Genomic DNA, 11759 nt, shown 5'->3' with positions numbered 1-11759 from the left:
ACACAAGTTGAAGAGCCAGCCACCCAAGAATTCACACTCTGCAAGCTCTAGGCCTGTATTTAGTCTCAATCCACCCCTCTGTACACTGCAAAGATTTTGGTGCAACACATCACACCTAGAGAAAGGCACAATGTATTTCCCACTCGTTGAGTCCAAAGACTGGGACTTATATTCCAATGTTAAATTTAAGTTCTAGGTTTAGTTGGGTAAGAATGTCCCTCAGCTGCCATCAATTTTCAGCCATCCCTGGCTGAAATTAATCCCTTTCTGCCACTGACCCAGAAAAAACCCCCACCAAATTCACATATTGTCTGTCAAGAAAAACCTGAAAAACCCTAGAAGATTAAAAAAGGAAGCAGATGATAAAGTCACTGAATAGAAAGCTATCTGGGTTAGACAAGGACATATAACTTGGATCTAGGATGATGGAGGAGAAGACATCTCATGGGTGGCTTTTCCTCAAAGGAAATGGGTGTCTCGGCTTATTAGAAAAACAGTTTAGGAGGTTACCACTTTAGTGCAGACACTGTAAACTAAACCTCTAAGTGGGGTGTGTGTGTGTGTGTGTGTACAGATAGGAGAAAGAAAGGATGATTAGAGCAGGAATCATGTCTACCAGTCTCACACTAATTCCCACTGCAATCGACAAGGCCACACCAGGGAGTCTGATGTTAATGGCAATGCTCTGTGATGCCCACTACCACTGCCTTCCTCCAGCCGAAGAAAAACTACCCTGTCCCGGCCCTGCTGCTACTGCAGTGCAGAGGTATCTGCTGCAGGTCATGAAGATGAGCATGAGGAAGTAGCTGAGGACCACCTGGATGACATGCAGCACTGCTTGCAGGAGGTGAGGGAAGCTCAGCCTCTGCTGCCCAACAGTTCTGTGTGTCTCCATAAGGATGGTTCCATCTGGTCCTGGGACAGGCATGGAATGATAGCGAATGTTGACTTGTGGACTTAGGCAGCAGGCTCTCTGGGGCTATCTTGAGTCCTTCATAGAACACTGCTAGTAAAAAACCCTGCCACAAAAGCTCCAGCCATTTCTCCAGCTGTATTGATCATCGAACTGGAAAGGAATAGTCCCACATTCTTAAAGCCAAAGTAGAAGGTCATAGGCATGACGGTCATTACGTTGCTGTCTCCTCTGCCATGGGAGTGTGAGGCGGAAGTGGCTGGGTGACGGTGAGAAGATGGCATGGTGCCGTTCTGGTCCATATTGTTCATCTCCATATGATGGGAATGATCCATTTTTTCCAGGAAAAGTTGCGTCCAGCCACTGGCGTCTCCCTTTCAGAATCTTAACCCATCACCCTGTCACAAATCCTAAGAAACCCCTCCACTTCTGCCCAGCTCGGCGTCCTTGTGAAGCATTTAGTGAACAACGTAGTGACTGGGAAACTCTGGATATCTGTTCTAGTCCATCCATGGTCCATCCTCCAAGCTTAACTGCATGTTACTCTAGTGCCTAGAGGGCCCCAGGACTTCAAGGCCTGTCTCTATATGACAGGCACTTCACAGAGGCCTGCTACCACAGTGCTGCCTAAGAATAAAACAAACTGGTATGTCTATCTGTGACCTGGAACCCCTTATAACCGTTGCCCACTAAGAGATGAAGATTTGACCAAGAAGGGCTTTGGAGCTCTGAGGTCCACTGTAGGAATGCTGGAAAAACAAAATCGGAACTCTGGCTGGGTTGGAAATTCTTTTTGGGGGGATCAGATGACCTCCAAGTCAGGATGTCACAGATTTTCAGAATGCAACTGTAAAAAGCTCAACTAAATGAAACTGGCTCTGTCTCAAAAACAGGCATGTCTTTTTAAAAAGGTCTTTGACAAGTGCTCTGAGAGCTGAAATGGATGTAAGTTACTGAGTTACCTAATTCTGCTCCACCTCAAAGGCACTGGAATTATGTCTTCCTGTAATATGACATGCCATGAACAGTTCCATTCTATCCAGTGCACTTAACGGTAATGGTGAAAGCCGAGCCCAAAATAAGTGCCTTTAAAAATCCTATCACAATTGTCTCGCAATTGATGAATCCACAAAAGTCTTTCTCTAAAAGAGCTTCATTGTCATGTTAAGAGGAGAAATTGGTTCCTCACGATGACTATGCATTAGATGTTCCTAACATATTTTCAAAGAGACAAGGCTAGGTCTCCTAGTTGTGGCTTTAGTCCAGGTTTTCGTCCTGCTGAACACAGAGTCTGAGCATGGGATGGATACCATGACCATGCATGGATCCTTTTGTGGCCAGAAACAGCCCTTGGCCTCTGGGACTCCATGAGGTATTCTGACCAAATGCCAAAGTGTTTGGTAGATTTAAAATGTAAGTGTACAAACTGATCTATAACAGTGCCAGAACTCAGAAACACACGTGCTCCCATACCCCAAACCCAGAACTCTCTTCACCCTAAGATCTGTTCCTTCAGCAGCTGTCTGGTGACAAAGCTATGAAAGCTGGAGAATCAGGTAAGTTCCTTTGAGGAGTATCTGGCTGCTACCCACAGTGGACTTCAAAGACAGATCAGTAACTTCCTCCCTGGCTCCCATCACTACAATATCCATTTGGACCACCAATGTCAGCTTCTGGGAATCAGAGGGTTTATTCACTGCAGGGCTTGGGACCTGTCAGTTGGCAGACTATCCTGTGGGGGGAAGCTGGACACCTGGGAGTGAGTTTGTGGGAGGAAGTGGAGCTCTGAACTGTTGTCCCTCCAGAGGAAGAGCTGCTAGAAGAAACCCCATGTTGGGAGCTAGAGCCAGAAAGGGGGGATTAGTCAGATGGCCCTGAAGAGTTGCCATATGGCTCAGGGAAGTGGAGGACGAGACTGGATTCTTATGGGGCCCCAGGAGACATCTGTGGCAAACTGCAGAGTTGCAATTGAGACTCTTCCTCCTCTGGAAAGCTTTGCTGGGGGAAGCCCAGCAGTAGAGCTCTTTGTAGCCAGAAAGAACTCTTGGGGTTTTTCTCCTCAGAGGACTGCCCCAGTGCCACTGTTCGTTCAGAAAATTGAGGGGGTGATTACAGAGTTGGGCTTTAGAAAGTTCCTTCTTGCTTTCATAAATAAGAGATCTGTGACTTTTTCCTCAGGTGCTGTCTTAGTCCATTCAGGCTGCTGTAACAAGATTACCATGAAATGGGTGGCTTATAAACAACAGAAATTTATTCCTCACAGTTCTGGAGGCTGGGAAGTCCAAGATAAGGGTGCCAGCATGGTTGGTTCTGGTGAGGGCCTTCTTCTGGGTTGCAGATGGTCAACTCCTCCTTGTGTCCTCACATGGTGGAAGGGACAAGGGAGCTCTCTGGGGCCTCTTCTATAAGGGCACTAATCCCATTCATGAGGGCTCCACCCTCATGACTTAGTCATCTCTCAAAGACCCCACCCTCCTAATGCCATCACATTGGGGGTTAGAATCTCAACATAGGAATTTGTTGGGGGAGGCACAAACATTCAGTTCATAGCAAGTGCTTTCCAGAGTGTAGAGAACATGAATTCAGAGCCCCCGCTTGCTTTAATAGTCAACAGAGCCAGTTCCTTGGACACAGCTTTGAACAAGTGAACTAAAGTCATAATTAAAGTCTTTATCCAATGAGTTCTGCAGGTTGGGAGAAACAGGATTGGCAAGGCTACCAGACAGATGCCTTGCATAAGAGCATCTTGTTGGAGGTCCCAACGTGCAGATCTCTTCCCTGATACTCTGCAGGCAAAGCAAGGGAGCTGCCGATTTGGGCCCATAGGATGAGAACCTTTTCACCAGGCTTAGTCTATGATTCCTTCACCCTGATTTGGAAAGAGCCATTACTTTCTTCTTGGTCAGTATTGATGCTGGGGACCCATGGCGTGGTCTGCTCTCCTCATACAGAAACCTGATCTGCACCCAGTCTGGGGACCAGAGAGTTTGCATTCCAGCATCCAAGCAAGCTTTCACGTAGTCCTCCCCAGATGGGGTCTTGTTTCCTTCCAGATCACAGCCCTCCAGGTTTATCTGTACCACAAGACAGCACCTCCCTGATTTTGTCATTCCATTGGAATTTCTTCCTGGCTCTGCTCCCCTTTTCTTCTTCCTTACCAGAACAAACCTGTCTGCTCGGCTCCTTGTCCTCCTCTTCCAGCATCTTCACGATCTTTGCTTGTGTCTGGCATTCATCCTGGCACACGGCCATCTGCTCTGGCATTGTCCTGCCAATGGCTTCTTTAAGTTTCTGTAGTGCTCCTTCAGATGCACCCCTCAGCTTCAGAGGTGAAGTTTTTGGAGCGAGTATGATCAGGGCGTCCTTGCTGCAGGGCAGGCATGAAGCGAGATAGCCACGCACCTCACAGCAGATCTGGCTGCTCAGCTCCCAAATGTGGACCTCCCTGCCCGGTAGGAGGCCCTTAGTATCCTGGGTGGGACACTTCCCTTTGCTTTCTCCCTCAGCAGCCCCGGCAGCCTGAACCAGCTCCTCAATTCGCCTCTGGGGGGGGGGGGGGCACTGGCAGGCCTTTGGGGAGGGAAGAGAATTCTGAATTCCTGGTCCAGTCCCACTGCAAGGGAATCTCTTTCACCATCTGTATCACAGAAGGGTCTTCCTTCTGGAGACTCCCTGGGCAGCTGCTTTAAGTCCAGATCAGTTGGGGAGACCATGGCAGTGGCTGCCTGAGGCAAGTTGTTATCAGAAGCAGAGCTGAAGGTTGAGAATGGGGAGGGAGGTGCCTCCCAATTCCCACAGGCTTGTGCTCCTTGTCCCTGTTTCCCCTGGGCCGATTTCTTCCTGGAATTTCTCTAAAGTCTCTTTATTGCTTTTAAGCAATAAAGAGCATTTCTTTTTGTTCTCTTATCAGCACTGAAAGCTGTGAAGCCAGCTTTGGAAAACCTGGGTTTTGTTCATTTCTTCTCCTTATCTATGTTGTCACCTCTCTGCTTCTTTATCTTCTCACCACCTTCCTTCAACTTCTTCTTTGGTGATTTTTCCTCTTTTCTCCAATGAAGTCATGGTCAGATTCTGATGTTGGTGGTAGCTGCAGGGTTCTCAAGTTAAAGTAAAATTCTCCATCCTCTGTGGTCAGAGAAGCAGGAACAAGCTCGTCATATGCTTCAAAGTCTAAACCAGTCAGTGAAGGAATCCGATTCATCACAGCATCGCCCATACTGATCACGTCCTGTATTTGGTCTTTTGATGATTCTTTCCACCCTTGTTTCCAGGCTGAAGACCCCGTGCTTTCTCCTGGGCATTCTTCACCAGCTCTGGGTAGAAGAACTCTGGGCAGCGCTTGCTGTCTGGGTTCAAGAGGGAGGTGCTGTAGCCAGCTTAGAGTGTCAATGCTGTCCTGCTCAGCCAACCTCCTCCTGCCTGGAGTTTTTTAAAAATCTGGGATTCAAAGGGCCTGGGAGAGAGGTAAACTGGATCCTGTGGGATTCTGATATGACTACAAACAAATCTTGGCAGTTGCTTCTGTATGGCTTCTTTCTCACAAATGCTAGAGCATCATGGGCTGCAAATGTCCCCTTTCTTGCAGAATGGGCCAAGAAGCATGGGCTATAGCTCTACTTAGTAATTGGGCCCTGAAGCAAGTCTGCCAACAGTGGCATGTACAGTTCCATGGTCCATATCCACAGATCAAAAAGTTCTCATGAGAGTCAGGAAGGAGGGGGAAAATCCCAATTCAAGTTCTGTGAAACATCTCAGGGGACAGTGCGGTGGCTTGTACTTAATGCCCTGGGAGAATGCAGAGATCTGGCTTTTTGAAAAAAGAACATTCACTTAAAACTCAACAAGCAGAAAACAATCCAATTAAAAAATGGGCAAAATAGTTGAACAGACACTTCACTGAAGAAATACAAATGGCAAATAAACATATGAAAAGATGTTCCATATCATATGTCATCCAGGAAATGCAAATTAAAACAACAATGAGATCTCTACACACCTATTAGAACAGCCAAAATCCAAAACGCTGGCCACATCAAATGCTGGTGAGGATTTGGAGTAACAGGAACTCTCATTCATTGCTGGTGAGAATGCAAAATGGTACAGCCACTTTGGAAAAAGTTTGGCGGTTTTTTACAGAGCTAATTACATTGTTACCATACGATCCAGCAATTGTGCTTCTATTTGTTTACCCAAATGAGTTCAACATTTACATACACACAAAAACCTGCACACAAATATTTAGAGCAGCTTTATTCACAATTGCTAAAACCTGGAAGCAACAAAGATGCCCTTCAGTAGACGAACAGACAAATACATGGGGGTGCATCCAGACAATGGAATATTATTCAGTGCTAAAAAGAAATGAGTTATCAAGCCATGAAAAGACTTGGAGGAACCTTAAACACATATTGCAAAGTGAAATAAGCCAATCTGGAGAGCCTTCTTTCTTTTCTGTATAACTCCAACTATATGACATTTTGGAAAAGGCAGAACTATGGACAGTAAAAAGATCAGTGGTTGCCAGGGGCTAGAGGAAACGGAGTGGGGGAATCAGCAGAGCACAGAGGACTCTTAGTGCAGTGTAACTACATCCTATGATATTATAATGGATACATGACGTTATACATTTGTCCAAACCCATAGAATGTACAACACCAAAAGTGAACTCTAATGAACGCTATGGACTCTGGGTGATGATGATGTGTCAGTGCAGGTTCATCAGAACTCTGGTGCAGGATGGTGATGGGGGGGGGCATTTGGAACTTTCTGCACTTTCCCATCAATTTTTTTTCTGTAAATTTAAAACTGCTCTAAAAAATAAAGACTATAAGTTTTTTTTTTTTTTTAAAGCACTCAAAACAGCAGTACAACAGACCTTCTGCAAAATGGCATTTGGCAGACAAGAGAAGCATCTGGAGCACAGTGGAGTGTGGTCACTGAGCTCAATGCCCAGAGGAGAGAGAGGGGACCAGGCTTCCTGGGGCCATGGCCAAGCAGAGCCTCCAAAGGCAAAGGAATAGCCCTGTGTGCACTGCATGAAACTGATGGCCTTAACGGAGAGGGGAGGTATGAGGCGGCACTGAGGGGCTGGGTGCTGGTGGTTGGAGCGCAGGGAGGGGAGAAGGAGCCTGCCCTCATTTTAATGGATGTTACGGCCTTCACTGGTCTCCTGGAGTATCCCAAACATAGTCATTTTTAAGTCTTTTTCTGTTCTATAACATTGACTTCACCTGTATTGAGTTCATATCAGAGTCTTTAGTTTGTTAGATGCTTTTTTCTTAGCATGAGAATTTTTCATGTGTTCTAGAATTTTTTTTTGCACTTTCATTTGGAGTGTCTTTTCTTTTCTTTTTGTTTGTTTTATGTTCACGGACATTCTTTCTCTGCTGAGCTGTTTGTCAATTGCCTCTACTCAGCACCCCTTTAGCAGCAGGAAATTGATTACAAGTGTCAAGCACACCTTCTATTTCCTGGGTTTGTTATTCCAGACAGATTTGAAGAACCATTGTCTTATTTATTTTTATTATAACATAGTTGATTGTGCATATATGTGGGGTTCAGAGATGAATATCAATACCTGTGTACAATATGTGATGCTCAAATCATGATAATTAGTATATTCAACATTATACAATGTAATTGTTTTTGTGTCCTTTTACCAATTCCTCCCTTTCCCCTCGTCTCCTTCCCCCTTTCCCACCTCTGGTAACCTCAGTTCTGTTGTCTCCTTTTGAAAGTTCGACGTATTACTGTGATTGTTGTTTCTTTTTTTCTTTTTCTTTTTTTCTCCTTCCTTCCTTCCTTCCTTCCTTCCTTCTCTCTCAGCTCCCACTCATGAGTGAACACATGTGGTATTTCTTTTTCTGTGACTGGCTTATTTCACTTAATATAATTTTCTCCAAGCTCATCCATGCTGCTGTGAATGGTAGAATTTCATTCTTGTTTATGGCTCAGTAGTATCCCATTGTGCATATGTACCACATTTTCCTTATCCAGTCATCTGTTGATGGACATCTAGGTTGGTTCCATATCTTGGCTACTGTAAATACAACTGTGATGAACATGGGGTACAGGTATCCCTTTGACATGATGACTTCCATTCCTTTGGGTATATACCCAGCAGTGGGATTGCTGGATCTTATGGCAGTTCTATCTGTAGTTGTTTGAGGAATCTCCATGCTGTTTTCCATAATGGCTGCCCTAATTTACAGTCCCACCAACAGTGTAGGAAGGTTCCCCTTTCTCTGCATCCTCACCAGCACTTGTTATTCTCCGTCTTTTTGATAATAGCCAGTCTAACCTAGATGAGATGATATCTGAGCATGGTTTTGATTTGCATTTCCCTGATGCAGAGTAATGTTGAGCATTTTTTCATGTGTCTGTTGGCCATTTGTATATCTTCCTTTGACGAATGCCTATTCAGCTCCTTTGCACACTTTTTAATCAGGTTATTCGGTTTTTTACTGTTAAATTGTTTGAGTTCCTTGTATATTCTGGATATTAATCCTTTGTTGGATGCATAATTTGCAAATATTTTCTCCCACTCTTTAGGTTGTCTTTTTGCTCTGTTAACTATCTCTTTTGCTATACAGAAGCTTTTTGGTTTGATAGAATCCCATTTGTTTATTTTTCCTTTTGTTGCCTATGCTTTGGGGGCCATGTTCATAAAGTCTTTGCCCAGTCCTACTTCCTGAAGTGTTTCCCTATGTTTTATTTTAAGAGTTTTATAGTTCAGGTCTTACATCTAAGTCTTTAATCCATTTTGAGTTGATTTTGGTATATGGTGAAAGGTACGGGTCTAGTTTCATTCTTCTACAAATGGATGTCCAGTTTCCCAGCACCATTTACTGAAGAGGCACTCTTTTCCCCAATATATGTTCTTGGTGCCTTTGTCAAAGATCAGTTGGCTGTAAGTTTGTGGATTGATTTCTGGGTTCTCTATTCTGCTCCATTGGTCTATGTGTCTGTTTTTATGCCAATATAATGCCATTTTTGGTTACTATAGCTTTGTAGTATTATTTGAAATCAGGTAGTGTTACGCCTTTGGCTTTATTTATTTATTTATTTATTTTGCTCAAGATTGCTTTGGCTCTTCTTGGTCTTTTGTTGTTCATATGAATGTTAGGATTGTTTTTTCTATTCTGTGAAGAATGTCATTGGCATTTTGACGGGGATTGCATTAAATTGGTAGATCACTTTGGGTAGTATGGACATTTTCACAATGTTAATTCTTCCAATTCAAGAGCATGGAATGTCTTTCCATCTTTTTGTGTCCTTTTTAATTTCTTTCAACAGTGACTTATAGTTCTCATTGTAGAGATCTTTTACCTCCTTGGTTAAATTGATTCCTAGGCTTTGGGTTTTTTTTTTTTTTTTTTTTTTTTTTGGTGACTATTATAAATAGGCTAGCTTTCTTAATTTCTTTTTCTGCTAGTTACTTGTTGGAGTATAAAAACGCTACTGATTTTTGCATGTTGACTTTGTATCCTGCAACTTTGCTGAAATAGTTTACCAACTCTAAGAGTTTTTTGTTTATTTTTTTGTAGTGTCTTAAGGTTTTTCTATATATAGGATCATGTCATCTGTAAATAGGACAGTTTAACTTCGTCTTTTCCAATCTTGATGCCCTTTATTTCTTTCTCTTGCCTGATTGCTCTGGCTAGTACTTCCAATACTATGTTAAATAGGAGTGGTGACAGTGGGCATCCTTGTCATTGAAGAACCATTGTCTTTGATAAATGAAACCATCATTTCCACACTGATCCTGTGTGAATCATCTCTTGGGATGCGATTCTGCACCAGCTCAGACTTCTCTCTTACCAGGTCCCCAGCCATACCTTCTTTCCAGGTGGAGGTTCTGCCTCTGCGTGCACAGACTGCATTCGATTTTTTTGTGAGCTTGACCCCAGTAGAGGTTTGGTGCAGGTGCCACCTGCTTCTTCTGTACAAACTAATCTAGGATTTTTGCTTCCATTTTGCTTGGGAGATAGAGAAAACCTTTCTGCAGTGAAAGAGAATGAAGCAGAAATGCAGAGTGAAGCAAAACCTAGGACAGGGAGAGAGGAATTCATGAATTCCCCATTTTCCTCAAGCCCTGTTCTCTGCCCTTCCTGAAGCTTGATTATATAATTCTTCCTTAGATTCCAGGAGACACCTCAGTATCCTTACAATACCTCTCCCATTTATTTTTTGCTTAAGCTAGCTCCAGTGGGTTTTGGATACTTGCAATCAAACGAGGTATGGTGAATCTGTGTCTCTTCGGCACAGCTGAAAGGTTGGAGAAACAGTCACTGAGGCTTTTAGCACAAAGCACTGGGCTGGGGAAGGTGGTTCTCAGGAGCTCTGCAGAAAATTATCACAATTCTCAAGTGCCAAGCAATGATCCAACCATCTCAGTCTCCAGCTGCAAAGTGGGAACTTAGGAGGGGTTTGGTAAGCCATGGCATTTGGCCACAATGACCGACAGGTGGGAAATCACGGACAATTCCAAGAGTCTGGAGCTCACAGAGAACTCTGAGAAAATGAGGTTTGCAGAGGAAACTTAGAAGTGGGTGGTAGCCATGCAAAGTTGACAACAATTGAGCCCAAGGACCCCTGAAGAGAAGAAAATAGTCATGTATCGAGAGCCGGAGAACTCCCAAAGCAACAATGGCTGAACCAAATGACATCCAAGGTTTCTCCCAGTTTTAAGATATGCTGAATCTTTAACATGATCCAGAATGATGCCCCCTATAGACTCTTCAGTAACAAAGAAAAAGTGAAAGGTTGTGGAGCTGGTCCACTCTTAGTAAAGTGGCAAGAGCCCCTTGTATACTGGCCTGTGATTGGGAAGGTGATCCCAGGGCTTTAGCATAGTTTGTTTTTCTCATAACTTTGGTTTTCCTGAACAAACTAGCCCTTGCTCCAATCTTAACCATCTCTCATTGGATCTGTCCCCTGATTTTTTGTGCTGTGACCTCTCTGCCCCAGCTTACCTGCTCAGTGCTGGACCACGAATGGTGTCATTATTCCCAGCTTGGCTGGAGAGGACAGAAACACTTTGCCTCCTTTGTCTCCTTAGCCAGTTGCTATATGTACAAGGACCTGGGAACAAGGACCCATGTCTTCCTCCCACTTAAGAAATTATCCCACCTTTTCAAACCTCTTTCTTCTTCAGCCAGTCTGTTTTGCTCTCATCTCTTCACTGAATATGTAACATCTTTCTTGTACATTAAGAGCTTGGAGAGACTTCCTTGTCTTAGCCACGTGATTTCCAAATGTGTTAATTATGCATTAGTCATATACTCTGAGCTTTTGACACTAATGTCATTTTACTGGACTGGGGAGAAGGTACTTGTAGGGGTTATATAATCTTCAGACTTGCTGACAGGGAATCTCACCACTATAATATGCTTAAGTGGGGTTCTCATTTTTGATTCATTGTCCTGATGAAATAAAATCCTTTTGGTATTTTTTTCCTTTCAGTCAGCATTTTCTTTTATCTGGATGTTCAACTTTACTTCCGTAGACAAATATCATGGGAAGACTGAGGTAATATTGATGGTCTAAACAGAGGACTCAAAATTCCTAGACTGGAGATTAATGGCTGTTTTGGTTCTTTTTGTCAAAGTAAAGCACATAGCACTATTTTATCTCCTCAAATTTTAGTTTCAAAAGGATGCACAGTTTAATACTCATAAACATGGTGAAATTAATCAATCAGAAATGCTACAGTTCCTTCATAGTTGCAAATGGTATGATTATCAAATAAACTCACACAGAACACTTGGCAGCTTTTTCCTTGTTATACGCCGTAATTAATCTTGAAACCAGCTTTATTTGTCAGTTTTCAAAAATAAGCCAGTGA

General features: G+C 43.5%; 1 pseudogene; it reads right to left on the bottom strand.

Moving 5' to 3' along the window:
- Positions 1-671: 671 nt before the first annotated feature.
- LOC134366617 (high affinity copper uptake protein 1-like) lies at positions 672-1248 on the bottom strand (annotated as a pseudogene).
- Between the last annotated feature and the right edge of the window lie 10511 nt (positions 1249-11759).

The sequence above is a fragment of the Cynocephalus volans genome, chromosome X, assembly GCF_027409185.1.
Source record: "Cynocephalus volans isolate mCynVol1 chromosome X, mCynVol1.pri, whole genome shotgun sequence".
In the NCBI taxonomy this organism is placed as follows: Eukaryota; Metazoa; Chordata; class Mammalia; order Dermoptera; family Cynocephalidae; genus Cynocephalus; species Cynocephalus volans.
This window is presented reverse-complemented; position numbering and strand designations above follow the sequence as displayed.